Genomic DNA, 15,868 nt, shown 5'->3' with positions numbered 1-15,868 from the left:
AAAAAAAGGAGGATAAGGGACTATGGACAGGTGAATATATATTCTGAGATAAATGAATTTAACAATGACAGCTACTTTGGGAACAGGGAAAGAAAAATAACAATGGGATACTGATCATGAATCGTAAAAGAAAATGTTACAAAAATGAAACTTGATAGGATAATTTACTTGTGGTGGACTTTATGTCATTTACTTATGCTGAAATGTATTCCTAGCAGAATGTTTTGAGGAAGAAGAAGAGTTAGAGGCTTTTAAGACTTGTCAGGGAACTTACATCCATCTGCTCTTGTTGGAGATGCACAGATGAGGAATAAATGAGGAAAATCCTATGAGGTTCAATGCTATTTTGTTGAAGTGCCAAGACTGAGACTCACTGAATTCATAATTCAGTGGCTTTTATTAATAATTGTACTTTCTTTCCTTCTTTCTTTTTTTTTTTTAGAGTTAAGGGTCTTGCTATGTTGCCCAGGCTGGATTTTAATTCCTGGGCTTAAGGATCCTCCTACCTCAGCCTCCCAAGTAGCTGGGACTACTGGTGCATTCCACCACACCCAGCTAATAATTCTACTTTATATCCTGCAAGAGAATTGGTTTAAGTTTTTACTTATAAATGTCAAGTTTCTTATTTTCTACATTGCTTAAGACATTAAAAAATCTGAAATAAGCCTGTCAAGTGAACTTTCCTTATATCCCATGTGAAAATTATACTTTTAATGTAAATTTTCCCCAATTCTTGTGATACAGCATGTCTGAGAAAGATCAAAACTGTCTGGTATCAGTTCACATAGTGATTGGCTTAGGACTTGCAAAGAGTAGTATCCTCACAGGTATTGGTTGAAATATTCTTTTTTTTTTTGAGACAGAGTCTCGCTCCTTTACCCAGGCTGGAGTGCAGTGGCATGACCTTGGCTTACCACAACCTCCATGTGCTGGGTTCAAGCAATTTTCCTGCTTCAGCCTCCCCAGTAGCTGGGACTACAGGCGTGCACCACCACGCCCAGCTAATTTTTGTGTTTTTAGTAGAGATGGGGTTTCCCCATGTTGACCAGGCTAGTCTCAAACTCATGACCTCAAGTGATCTGCCTGCCCTGCCCTCCCAAAGTGCTGGGATTACGGATGTGAGCCACTGCACCCAGCCTGGTTGAACTATTCTCAGACAACATAATGTCATATTGATGTGTAACATGTCATTGGTGCAGATTATAACTGAAGAAACTACATGAAGTCCACACTACTGAATTCACCTAGAACTAAGGCCAGTGTATCCCACCAAACCTGCATCCTAAGATCCACTCATACAAGTAAGTCTTTCCCGATGAAACTTACTCCGTAAAATCAGAAGAAGAGACTTTTTCACCAAATGCTTAGAAATCAACATAGGAACACATCAAACATGAAAAATCAAGGACACATTACTCTTCCAAAGAAAAACAGTAATTTTACAATAACAATAATAGGCAAATACATGAAATGCCAGAAAAAGAACTTTTAAAAAATCTTTAAGAATTTCAGTGAGATACAAGAAAATATAAACAGACAATTTAACAAAATGAGGAAAATAATTCATGATTTGAATGAGATATTCAACAGAGATCAATATCATAAAAAAGAACAAAACAAAAATCCCAGAGCTGAAGGATTCAGTAAAGGAAATAAAAAAATACAACTAAGAGGTTCAACAACAGATCAGACCAGAAGAAAGAATTTCTGAACTTGAAGATGGGTCTTTTGAAATAATAAAAGAAGGCCAAAAAAAAAAAAAAAAAAAAAAAACCAAAAGTGAAGAAAGCCTACAGAACTTATGGGATAGAAGTAAGTGAACAAATGTTGTTGGTATTATGGGTGTTCCAGAAGGAGAAAACATGGAAAAAGGTGAGGAAAACATATTTCGTGAGATAATAACCGAAAACTTCCCAAGTCTTGGGAGAAAGACCAACATTCAGGTCCAGGAAGCTCGATGAACCCCAAATGGATTAAACCTGAACATATCCTCTCTGAGGCAGATTATAGTAAAACTGTCAAGAGTGAAAGACAAAGAAAGAATTTTAAAGGCAACAAGATAAAAGTTTTGAGTCACATATATGAAAATCTCCATTAGATTTTTCAGCAGGAATTTTAGAGACCAAGAGAGAATGAGATGATATATTCAAAGTAGTGAAAGAAAAATACTTGGCAGGCACAAACATTATACCCAGCAAAGCCATTCATCATAAAAGAAGAAAATGAAATATTTCACAAACAAGCAAAAACTAATGGAAATCATCACCATTAGATCAATTTTTTAAGAAATACCCAAAGGAGTCTTACATCTAGAAATGAAAAAAACAATAACCACCACCATGAAAACATGAGAAACTATAAAACTCAATGCTAGAGCAGATACATAAAGGAGAAAGGGAAGGAATCAAAACTCGTCACTACAGAAAACTACCCAATAGTAAAAATAAACAATAGGAGAGGAAGTAAGGAACAAAGGATACACACACACACACACACACACACAAACCTAGAAAACAATCAATAAAATGACAATATTAAGTCCTCACCTATCACTACTAACCTTGAATATAAATGGATTAAATTCCTCATTTAAAAGATATAGACTGGCTGAATAATAATAATAAAATAAGACCCAACTATATGCTGCCTAAAAGAAGCTCACCTCATCTTTAAGGACAATCACACTGAAAGTGAAGGGCTTAAATAAAAAATATTCCATAAAAATAGAAACTAAAAGCAAAAGCAAGCAGGAGTAGCTATACTTAGACAAAACAGACTTCAAGTCAAAAGCTGTACAAAGAGACAAAGACATTACGTAATAATAAAGGGATCGATTCAGCAAGAGAATATAATAATTGTAAATGTATATGTGCCCCAAACTGGAGCACTCAGATATATAGAGCAAATATTATTAGATCTAAAAGGAGAGACAGACTCCAATACAATAACAATTGAGAACTTCAACACCCACTCTCAGCACTGCATCGATCATCTAGACAGAAAATTAACAAAGAAATATTAGATATAAACTGCACCATAGATCAAATGGACCTAATAGACATTTTACTTAACATAGAACATTTTACTCAACAGCTGGTAAATACAAATCTTTTTCATCAGCACATGGAACATTCTTCAGGACTATGTATTAGAACACAAAACAAACCTCAAAAAATTTTTAAAAATTAAAAACATATCTACTATCTTCTCAGACCACAATGGAATAAAACTAGAATTCAATAACAAGATGAACATTCAAAACTATACAAATACATGGAAATTAAATAACAGGCTCCTGAGTGACTAATGGATAGAGAAATTTAAATATTCCTTGAAATAAATAAAAATAAAAACACAATATACCAAACCTAGGGGACATGGCAAAAGCAGTATTAAGGGGCAAGTTTATAGCAATAAATGCCTACATCAAAAAACTACAAAGATCTCAAAAAAAACAACCCAAAGGTACATCTCAAAGAACTAGAAAAGAAGGAAGAAAGTAAACCCCAAATTAGTAGAAGGAAAGAAATCAGAGAAGGAAAGATCAGAGCAGAAATTAATAAAATTGAGATTAAGAAGAAAAGTACAAAAATCACTGAAACAAAAAGTTGGGTTTTTTTGGAGAAGATAACCAAAACCAACAAACTATTAGCTAGATTCAGAAAGAAGAGAGATGATCCAAATAAGTAAAATCAGAAATGAAAAAGGAGATGTCACAACAGATACCACAGAAATACAAAGGGTTATTAGAGAGTACTATGAATAAATACATGACAATAAATTAAAAAAAAAAAGGAAATAGATAATTTCCTGGACATAAATAATCTACCAAAATTCAACCAAGAAAAAACAGAAAACTCAAACAGGCCAATAACAAGTAACAAGATTGAGTCAGTAACAGAAAATCTCCCAACAAAGAAATGTCAAGGACTGGATGGCTTCACTGCTGAATTCTCCTGAATCTTTAATGAATTAGTATCAATTCTTGTCAAACTATTTCACAAAATGAAGCAGAAAATTTTTTTTCTAATTAATTTTATGAGGCCAGCATAACCCTGGTACCAAAAGCAGACAAGGGCACAACAAAAAAAGGAAACTATAGGCCAGTATTCCTGATAAATATAGACACAAAAATCCTCAACAAAATACTAGCAAATCCAAATCCAATCCAAGAACACATCAAAAAGATAATACACCATGGTCAAGTGTGACTTATCCCAGGAATACAAGGATGGTTCAATATATGCAAATCATTAAATGTTACACATCACATCAATGGAATGAAGGACTACTAAAAACCATATGATCATCTCAATAGATGCCAAAAAAGCACTTGATAAAATTCTACATCTGTTTATAATAAAAACTTTCAATCCACTAGGCAAAGAAGGAACATACCTCAAAATAATAAAGGCCATATATGACAAACTCACAGCTAACATCATATTAAATAGGGAAAAGCTAAAAGGTTTTCTTCTAAGACTGGAAGAAGACAAATATGTCCACTTTCACCATGCTTATTCAACATAGTACTAGAAGTATTAGTCAGAACAATTAGTCATGAGAAAGAAATAAAAGGCATATAAATTGGAAAGCAGGAAATCAATTTGTCCTTGTTTGCAAATTCCATGATCTTATGTATAGAAAAACCTAAAGACTCTATCAAAAAACAGAATAAAATAAATTCAGTAAAGTTGCAGGATATGAAATTAGTATAAAAAAGCAGCATTTCTGGCCGGGCGCGGTGGCTCAAGCCTGTAATCCCAGCACTTTGGGAGGCTGAGACGGGTGGATCACGAGGTCAGGAGATCAAGACCATCCTGGCTAACATGGTGAAACCCCGTCTCTACTAAAAAATACAAAAAAACTAGCTGGGCGAGGTGGTGGGTGCCTGTAGTCCCAGCTACTTGGGAGGCTGAGGCAGGAGAATGGCATAAACCTGGGAGGCGGAGCTTGCAGTGAGCTGAGATCTGGCCACTGCACTCCAACCTGGGCAACGGAGCAAGACTCTGTCTCAAAAAAAAAAAAAAAGTAGCTTTTCCATACATGAAAAATGAACTAGCTGAAAATAAAATCAAGAAGGCAATCCCATTTGTAATTGCTACAAAAAGTAAAATACCTAGGAATAAATGTAATCAAGGTGGTGAAAGACTTTTATAAGGAAACTACAAAACACTGAAGAATGAAATTAATGAAGATACAAACAAATGGAAAGACATCTCAAGCTCATGGATTACAAGAATTAATATTGTTACAATGACAATACTACCCAAAGTAAACTACAGATTCAATGCTATCCCTACCAAAATGCCCAGGATATTCTTCACAGAAATAAAAAAAGAAATCCTAAAATTTGTATAAAACAGCAAAAGACTCCAAGTAGCCAAACTAATACTGAGCAAAACAAACAAACAAACAAGAAAGCCAGCCAGCCAAGTTACAGGAATCACACTACTAGCCTTCAAAATATCTTACAAAGCGGTAGTGACCAAAACAGCATGATACTGGTGCAAAAATAGACACATAGACCAATGAAACAGAATAGATAACTCAGAAATTAATTCATGTATCTATGGCCAACTCATTACTGATGAAGGTGCCAATAAGGCACATTGAGAAAAGAAGAGTCTTTTCAATAAATGGTGCTGGAAACACTGAATATCCATATGCAGAAGAACAAAACTAGACTCCTACCTCTTAACCTATAAAAAAATCCACTCAAAATAGATAGAAGACCTAAAAGTAAGACCCCCAAAAAAATAAAGCTTCTGAAAGAAAACATAGGAGAAATGCTTCAGGACATTAGTTTGGGAAAAGATTTTATAAATAAGACCTTAATAGTGCAGGCACCAAAAGCAAAAGTAAACAAATGGGATTATACTAAAGTACAAAGTGTCTCCACAGACAAAAACAACAACAATCAACAGAGTGAAAAGACGACCTACATAATGGGAGAAAATATTTGCAGACCATTCATTTGACAAGGGGATAATGTCCAGAATATACAAGGAACTCAAACATCTCAGCAGCAAAAAACAAAGTTTAAAAATGGACAAATGATCTGAACAGACATTTCTCAAAAGACCTAGAAATGACCAAAAAATCATGGTTAAAACTAACAAATATGATGTTAAAAAATGTTCATCATCACTAGTCATCAGGAAGATGCAAATCAAAACCACAATGAGGTATCATCTCACTCCAGTTAGGAGGGCTATTATCAAAAAGACAAAAAACAACAAATGCTGGCAAGGATGTGGAGAAAAGGGAACTCTATACACTGTTGGTGGGAATGTAATTTAGTACAGCCACTATGGAGAACAGTAAGGCGATTCCTCAGAAAACTACAAATTGGACTACCATATGATCCAGCAATCCCACTACTGGGCCTTTATCCAAAGGAAAGGAAATCAGCATATTGAAAATACATCTGCATGTTTATTGCAGTAGTATTCACAATAGCTAACATATGGAATCACCCTAAATGTCCAACAACAGATGAATGGATAGAGAAAATGTGGTGTATATACACAATGGAATACTATTAGGCCATAAAAAGAATAAAATCCTGTCACAGCAACTCCCTTCCTCCCTCCCTCCCTTCCTTTCTTGTTGCCCAGAGTGGAGTGCAGTGATGTGATCTCGGCTCACTGTAACCTCTGCCTTTCAGGTTTAAGCAATTCTCTTGCCTCAGCCTCTCAAGTAGCTGGGAGTACAGGCACATACCACCATGTATTTTTAGTAGAGATGGGGTTTCACCATGTTGGCCAGGCTGTTCTCAAACTCCTGACCTCAAGTGATCCACTCACCTCAGCCTCCCAAAGTGCTGGGACTACAGGTGTGAGCAATAATATATAGTTTCAAATGGCTAGAAGGAGGATATTGAATGTTCCCAACACAAAGAAATGCTAAATGTTTGAGATGATGCCCATGCTAATTACCCTGATTTGAGCACTATATGTGTATGGAAACACCACTTTATACTCCATAAATATGTACAATTACTGCATCAATTAAAAAATTAAGTTTAATTTTTAAAAGGTGAATACAGTTACACTTAGCTTTGTACATTAGAAATGTACCCACAAAATTGTATGCAACTTAATTTTTTGGTAAATAAAATTGTTTCAGTTGCATTAAAATAATGATCCATTTAAACCTTTTAGTAAATCTTTTTGGTAAAGCAACAAATCCTAGGACAACAAGAATCATCTCTGCATTGAAAATTGCTATGAGATTACCTATCTTCATGCTTGATTTTGCTTAAAACAGGACATATCTGTAGAGTTGCCTTCCTATAAATTAATTTGACTTGTCTCAATGATGGATTTATAATAATATCAGATACTGACATTTCCACCCAAACTCTCTTAATTTTTACCTCCTTTAAGGTGCTATAATTAATGCAATGTATTTGTTTATAAACTCCTCACATATTAATAAAAACTTTAAAATAAATTGATGTTCTTTGAAAACATTTCTCCCTTGTATTTCATGGGAAGAAAACAGCAAATAAAGTAGATTTGTCAGTTGACCCAGTAATAGAAAATAGTATGAATAAATTAGAATTGCAGAGATGTCTGCAATTCTGAAATAAATGATTGAATGAAGCCTGAATATTATACTTTTAAAAATATATGCTGATCTGATCTTGTTTTATTAGTAACATAAATAAACTATTGTGGTATGCTTAAACAGTGAAATGTTTTTGTTAGCCTGAAAGTTAATAGTTTTCTTTATTTCTTTTAAGACAGCATTATTAATAACATATTATTTCAAGTGGACTAGGCCTAAAAAGTATCTTATTCTCCAGTCAAGTTTGCATGAACTTCATAGAGAGTGCTAACTTGACTGGAGAAATAGGAGATCTTTCAGGCTTATGTTAGTTAACTGATCAACATACTTTGATCACTAATGGTCTTTGAATTGTTTGAATGACAGTGCTCAGTAGAGTGGTTTCAATCATAGGTATCATTTTTACTTATTACAAAGTAGACCTTGGCCTTCAGTGAAAACAGTGTCTATATTGATGTAGTTTATATTATAGGAAATGTTACTATAAAATAAGAGTAACATAAGAAGAGACACGGCTATATGATTTTCTTAAAACTTTTGTGGATGAAGGTGAAAAATAAATGAGGCATCTATGTTTACTTAAATGATTAACAAGTACATTTTGATCAGATGAGGCAATGTATGCTAATGTGCTCTTTTTAAACGATAAAGCATTACACAAATGTAAAGCATTGCCACAACCTGAGGAAGTCCTGTTTGTGAGCTGCCTCTAAGCTTCACCTGAGACATTCCTGTTTTATCGAAGGAGACCATGAGGCTGAGGCAGAGGCCCGGAAAAAGATGGATTCAGTGGCAGATACCTGGTTTTCATTTGGCTTCTTTGATATAGTCTCTTTCTTCTTGAAATACTTTACAGTCACATATCAACTGATATGATAATTTATATATTGTTTACATAAACAATGTACTCACTTGATAGGCTTTCTTTTGGCTGGTAACTGAGCAAAGAGTACTGACAATTAATAATGCCTAATGTGTTGTGTTCTGCAGTATAGAAAACTTTTTCCATTACATTAACCCATAATCCTCTCAATAACCATTTGAGGGTGGCATTTTTCATGCCTTTGTAGAAATAAAGAATATTAGAGTTAAATATAATTCACCCAAGATCTCATCCCTAGTAGTGGCAGATCCAAAAATTCAATGCAAAATCATGAGTTCTTTATACCACCCCACACTACAGGTAGTTTTGGCTCACTGCCACTAAGGCAAAATGCTGTTCAATATTTGACTCATCATTAGCACCTTTATAAGGAGATTGAGAAAAACAGAAAAGCAGAAAACTCAAATTGCTCATTTGTAGCTCCTATGAATGGAGGGGTAGATTAAAATCTTAGTAATAAGAAAATTTGGATTGTCCATATACTGTTACAATCTGTGAAGCTACATGAACAAATGATTACAATTTATAAAAAACAACTGAGTGGTTACTACATGACCAACTCTCCCACAGATAACAATTATAGTGCTGCACAAAATGCAAAAATCAACTATCTGAAGGTACTGGAGAATGGCCAAAACCAAGCAGAAACTGAAGGAAAATCTATACTAGGAAGAAGAGTGAATTTTCTGTTTTTATGACTCTGACAAGCATACACTAGTCTCTATCACATAGATCAGCTAAAACTCATATTTAGAGCAATCTGGCTCAATGTATCATACATACATCAGAGTTGGGGTGACAAAACCTCAGACAGGATTGAGTGAGAACAGAAGCTCCAGATTCTGCATAATTTGACTGACCTCTAAATTATGCACGTGTAGTTCAGCTTTTAAGCAACCTAATTAAGAATAAAATAACTGAACACAAATTTCAGCTGCCATGTACCACAGAGAAAATAAGAGTTTGTTGTTTTATTTCATCCAAGCTAACAGGCTGCTAAAACAAAACAAAACAAAAAATAAACATTCTTTGGAGGACTATAACAGAATCCAGAGATTTTATTATTTACAATATCCAGGACATAATCCAAAATTACTAGGTATATGAGGAGACAGAAAAATGTGACCTATACTTAAAAGAAAACGCAATCAAGGCAGAATGACTCTAAGATGGCCCAGGTTTCAGAATTTGCCTACAGAGTTTAAAGCAGTGATTATAACCTTAATCAAATACGTAAAGGAACATAAACTCTTAATAAATGAACACATAGGAAATCTCAGCAGAGAAACAGAAACTATATAAAAAAAGAACCAAATGGAAATTTCAGAACTGAAAAATACACCATCTGAAATTGCATTTCTGATGGGCTTAATAGCAGTTTGAAGATGATAGAAGAACCAGTAAACTTGAAGCTGGAACAGTATATATTATCCAATCTAGAAAACAGAGAGAAAAATATTAGGGAAAAAAGAAGCAGAACCTCAAAAATATGTGGGACAATATCAAGAGGTCTAACATTTTAAAAATTGAAGTATTAAAAGGAAAGAAGAGAATGGGCAAAAAAATGTGAAGAAATAATGGCTGAAAATGTTCTAAATTTGGTGAAAGTTATAAATTTACAGATTCAATAAGCTCAGCAAACCATAATCAAGATAAATATAGATATATAATAATTAAACTGCTAAAAACCAAGAATACAGAGAAAATCTTGAAAGCAGCCAGAGAAAATGATACATTACATACAAATTAGGTCCAGTTTGAGTTGTTGCTGACTTCTCATAAGAAATCATTAGAAAATGGATTATTTTTAGAGTGCTGGGGGGAAAAAAAACAGTAAACCTGTCAATCCAGAACTGTATATCTACTGAAAATATCTATAAAGAATTAAGGTACAATAAAGACATCTGCAGATAAATCTTTAACAAACTTCCAGGAAAAGAGACATGACACAAGATAGAAATGAAGAGCACTATTTCCTCTTATTTCCTTAAAATAAAAAAGAATTTTAAAAGAAAATACATAAAATTTTGTGTGCGGTTTATAACATATAAATGTAATCTGCATACAAATTGCACCAGAGAGTTGAAAAACAGACATAGATAATTGCAAGGATCATATGCAAGGGTTTATATGAATTGGTATATTTACTCTAACTGGACTATGAAAATTTAAGGATGCACATTATATTCCCTAGAGCAACCATGATAGCTAGAAAGCCAATAGATAAAGAGAGATTATAAAATATATTTATTTACTTAAAAGATGTCAAAAAAAGGAGGAACAGAGGAAAAAAATCAGATAGTATACACGGAAAACAAATAATAAAAGAATAGATTTAAGTCCAAATCATCCGATAATTATATGAAATGTAAATGGATTAAACATTTCCACTAAAAAGCAAGGGATGGGGATAGACTTTCAACTTAAATAGTAATACGAATCAAAGAGATTTTAGGGTAATGACTTTAGTTCTGATCATAAACATTGCTGACTTCTAAACTAATGTATCCATGTAATTCTGTAGGCTCTCAGGTTTCTCAAATTGTTTGAGTGTAGGCTTCTCTTATAGCAGGGATATATAATCTTTAGAAAATATCCATAAACTCAACCTTGGAGAATCATGAGTTGGGATCTGAGTGCTTCTTCTCTGAGAGAGGGCTTTGGGATTCATATACAAATCGATCTGTCTTTCTATTATCCAGATTTGTATATCATTAAGATTTAATTTGCTATTTAACCTGCTATATAAATACCTCAGAGGGTCACTCAAATAATCTTTTATAGGACAAAAGGTCATCCTCTCTAGATTGAGAACAAAAGCTGTTTTACACTACAATAGTACTGATTTATAAGTTCCTTGATAGCTGCCTTTCTTTCAGTAAGACTGAAAGCCCTGTCTTGTTCTTTTTTGTCTCACCAGCAAATTAACCCAGTGCCTCGCATGTAGTGAACAAGTAAATATTTATTGAGCAACTAATACAACACGACTAACCCTAGATGTAATTTACAACTACTTGTTGGATACATTCACCTGTATACTTTTTAATTTTTAAAATTAATTTTACTGATATATATATTTTATATAATAAATGTTTCCTATTTTAAGTATACAGTCTGATGAATAAAGTATACACCCACATAACTACACCACAATCAAGATATATAATATTTCCATCTCCCACTTCCCCTACAAATTCCCTGGTTTTCATCACCAATCTTTATCACCACAATCCTTCCTACAACCCAACTAACAGGTTCTAGGCCACTGATTTAGGTTGTGTCACTTTATGTTAGTTTGCATTTTCCAGAATTTTATATATATGGGATCATATAGTATGTACTCTTTTGTGTCTGGCTTTTGTACAACATAGTTTTTGCCATTTATGCACACTGTTACATGTATTAATGGCTTGCCCCTTTTCATTGAATGCTAGTCCATTGTTTCACTATACTACACTGTATCCATCTGTTGATGAATATTTGGATTGTTTCCAGTTTGGGGCTGTTATTAACAAAACTGCTCTGCACATTTGTAAACAATCCTTACTTGGACATATGTTTTCACTTTTTCTTGTGCAGATACCTAGGAGTAGAATGGCTAGATCATCAGGGCAGGCATATGATTACAATAAACTGCCAAATTGTTTTACAAAGTGGTTTTACCATTTTACACTTCTATCAGCAATGTATGAATTCCAGTTGCTCCATTTTTAAAAATTTTTTTGAGATAGTATCTTGCTCTGTTGTCCAGGCTGAGTGTAGTGCCCGGCTCACTGCAGCCTCGAACTAACTAGGAGACTCAAGTGATCCTTCCACCTCAGCCTTCTGAGTACCTGGGACTCCAGGCACATGCTACTATGCCAGGCTAATTTATTATTTTTTGTAGAGATGGGTGTCTTCCTATGTTGCCCAGGCTGGTCTTGAACTCCTGGCCTCAAGCGATCCCTCCACCCCATTCTGCCTTGGCCTCCCAAAATGTTGGAATCGTAGGTGTCAGCCACTCTGAGGGCCAAGTTGGTCTGTATCTTCAGTGACATTTGGGATTGTCTTTTTTTTTTTTTTTAATTTTAAGTCATTCTAGTGGTTAGGTGGTGGTATCTCACATTAAAATTCACATGCCCAAACCTCTGAATCTCCATTTTGACCCTATCTTACAAGCTAACATTTTGGATTTTCACTTAAAAAAAATTAATGACATCATGCTCAAAAAATTAATGACAATGCAACAACAGACCACTAAGTATTTATCATTCTCCTACCTTTAGAGAATAAGCTTCATGAGGTTAAGACCTATCTTGTTTTTTCTTACATTTCTAGTATCTAGCACAATGCCTGGTACATAGTATGTACCTTTATTAGTTATTTGTTGCTGTGTAATAAATTACTCCAAATCTTAGCAGTTTAAAGCAAAAAACATTTATTGTCTCACATAATTTCTGAGGTGCAAGAGTGGGGAGCAGCTTAGCTGAGTGGTCCTGAGTCAGAGGCTATCATGAGGTTTTAGTCAAGCTGGTGCAGCAGTCACTTGAAGGCTTGACAAGGGCTGGAGAATTGGCTTCCAAGATAGCTCACTCACATGACTACTGCCAAGAATCATCAGTCCCTTGCTAGTTGTCCCTTGCTAGTTGCCAGCTGCAATTCTTTGGCACGTGGAGCTCTAGATTTGCTCAGCATGGCAGCTGGTTTCCCCAAAGTGAGTGTGATTCGAGAGAGAAAAGGTTGGTTACACAGACCAACCAGGAAATGGTGGATGTTGCCCCCAACTTCCTGGAGGCTGGCGAATAAAGTGCATAATGAATATTTATTGATTAAAGTAATATGTGTCTGATACTCTACTAAGCATCTCATATCTTTCATTTCATTTAATCCAGATAACAATCCCATGAACCATTATCCTCATTTGAGATATGGTAAAACTGAGGCTTATAAAAGTTAAGTCAACTGTCAATTTCTACAAAGCTAGTGGCATAATAAGAGTTCAAACACAGATCTCTTTAGCTCAAAGGCTGTGAAAACATGCTTCACAGTATAAATGAATAAAAGAATTACATTATTCTAAGAATAAATTGATTTAGGTGGTCTTTTTAAACTTTGTTTAAATTGAGTCAAACTCATTTGTATGTGGTGGAAGAAACTAGATGTTATATCAGGTGGGAAACCCTAAAATTCTTCAGGTGAATAAAAAGTTAATTGCTTCCCTATTCTGTAGTTGACAAGGTGTTGTTTCATTTTTTCTCTCTTACTATGCTGTTTCAAATTCTTGGCAGATCCTTGGAAACAAGGAAAGTCAAGAATTCGCCTACTGACTACCCACAGAATTAAATCAACAAAAACTGTTGATCATTGACTGTGCATATGGCATTGTGGCAGATTCCCCGATCTACAAAGCAAGTGAGACAGTATCTGTTGTTCAAGAGGTCACAATCTCTTTCGAATTAAGCTGATACAAAAATAACACGGAGAAACTGAAGCATCACGGAGAGGCACACAAGGAATGCTTATTGAAGTTTGAATTTTTAAAAGACTGGACACGTCTTTAAAATACATTTGGTGTTTGTTAAAATAATCTAGTGTGATAATCTCTGGAAATCAACATTAGATTAAATGGAGGGAGCCAGCCTTCTTTAATTTTTTTTTTTTTTTTTTTTTTTAAGCGGTTGGAAAACTTGAAGACGGGGACTTACCAACCTTTCCACATGTCTCTGTCAGGAACCAGTTTTCTAGGAAAGGTGGCAGAAATGAGCTTCATATGTGTTTCTGGAATGCAAGAATGTAGAAAGTGGGGTGGAGGTTCAAAGTCCAGGTAGCCCTCTGTGAGAATGCAGGAATCAAATCAGGACAAACAAAAGACAGGGAGAAGTGGGTTTAGGCATTGACTGGAATGAGAGTTAAGGTGATAAGGCTGGGGTAGAAATGAAAGTCAGACCCCTCCTTACGGACTGGGAAGAAAGGAGCCCTCCTAGCAGAGTTGAAAAGACCAAGTGTCCTCTTCTCCATTTCACCGGGGAAACCCTCCTGTGCCCAGTTGTAAGATACGGGAGAGTCTATGGAGCCAATGGAGAGTCTAATGCAAAAACTAGTTTCCGACTAAACTTTGTCTTGGCCACTGAGCATGCTCAGCTTTGTCTTCTATAGAAAAGTGAACTCCGTGGCTCCAGATTTTAGCTATAGCAGCTGGAGGGCGGGAGTGAGGGTGGGAGAGCCAGCGTGGCAGCGTGGCAGAGGCCACAGGTGGAACCTGGAGTTTGAGTATGCTTGAAAGGGAAAGTGTGGAACGAAGGGGCGGCCGGGTGGGGAGTCAGAGGAGCCCCCAAGGAAATGATTCATCATTGTTACTGACCTTGACTTGAGCAACCCTTCATGAAAGGAGAAAATCTTGTTATTCGGAGATGGGGATTGTGTTGCAAACAGTTACAGGTGAAGAGGGGCAGTTCAGGATTCCGGCCGTGGTCCGCTGGAATGAGTCGGGGCGAGGGAATGGTCGTTATAACCCAATAGTGAGCCTCCCGGTTCATCCGGGCTGGACGGGACCCGGGTTGCAGCAGAAAAGCAGGAGCTGTATGCAGGATGCTCACCTGGCAGCCTCGACCTGCCCCTCTTCCCTTGCTCCTCCCTCCGCACCAACCCCAGCTAGTTGTCAGGGGCCATCTGGGCCGGGCTGGAACTGGCTCAGAAACTCGCTTTTGCCTGCTTATTTCTGCAGTTGGGCTCCTGGCCAGGTGCAACCACATCTATGAGACTCTCGCAGACTCTCAGACTCCTATGCCTTTGGTGGTACAGGGAGGAGGATTTACTGTCACTCACTGCATAAACCATGATCACCGGAGATGTGCTCCCAAGTTACAAAGCCTGCAGGCGGTGCCCGAGGACCAGAGGGCAGGGCAGGGGCCGGGCGCGGCCCGCTCACACTTCTGGAGCAGCCGTGAGCAGCGGGCACACGGGCAGCCACGAAAGCAGCAGCGAGGGCGGTGCAAACACCTCAAAACTACACCGAATCTCGTAGCGCCTGGCGCTCCAGGCGCGCAAGGTACGCTTTCGGGGCGGTCCTGTCTGACCCCGGAAGAGAAAGTTGTTTTGGGGAAGGGGAGCAAGGAGAGGAGTGCGAGTTAAATAAAACTAAATATCAAAGTTGTTCTGCTCTGCTCAGGCCGCCTCTGCTCCGCCTTATCTTTGCCCCAAGTCCTTTCACAGTCTGCCTTCCTCAAAGGGCCCGACGCGTCCCCGTCCTAGCCGGAGTAATAGGACCTGCAGCAGCCGGCCCGCAGGTCTGTGGACCCTCTCCGATCCAGGTCGCCGGGAAAACCCGGAGCGGAGCATCCCTCGGGCCGGGAAACGCCCTCGGCGCGCACCCACTGGTGCGCATGCTCAGTCCGCGCAGCTGCCGCGAGTAGGAAGCTCCGCGCGGCGGCG

General features: G+C 36.8%; 1 long non-coding RNA gene across 2 annotated transcripts; it reads right to left on the bottom strand.

Moving 5' to 3' along the window:
- Positions 1 to 1,519: 1,519 nt before the first annotated feature.
- LOC139363383 (uncharacterized) lies at positions 1,520 to 15,816 on the bottom strand. Of its 2 annotated transcripts, XR_011623645.1 has the most exons (5): positions 15,263 to 15,813; positions 14,799 to 14,912; positions 14,143 to 14,215; positions 10,202 to 10,273; positions 1,520 to 9,894 (listed from the first exon to the last, which is right to left on the bottom strand). It is a non-coding gene; the product is annotated as an uncharacterized lncRNA (long non-coding RNA). The 2 variants fall into 2 exon arrangements; XR_011623644.1 differs by having other exon boundaries at positions 14,799 to 15,816.
- Positions 15,817 to 15,868: the final 52 nt, after the last annotated feature.

The sequence above is a fragment of the Macaca nemestrina genome, chromosome 5, assembly GCF_043159975.1.
Source record: "Macaca nemestrina isolate mMacNem1 chromosome 5, mMacNem.hap1, whole genome shotgun sequence".
NCBI classification, from domain to species: Eukaryota; Metazoa; Chordata; class Mammalia; order Primates; family Cercopithecidae; genus Macaca; species Macaca nemestrina.
Note: the sequence above shows the minus strand (reverse complement) of the source record. Positions and strands in the feature narration are given on the sequence as shown.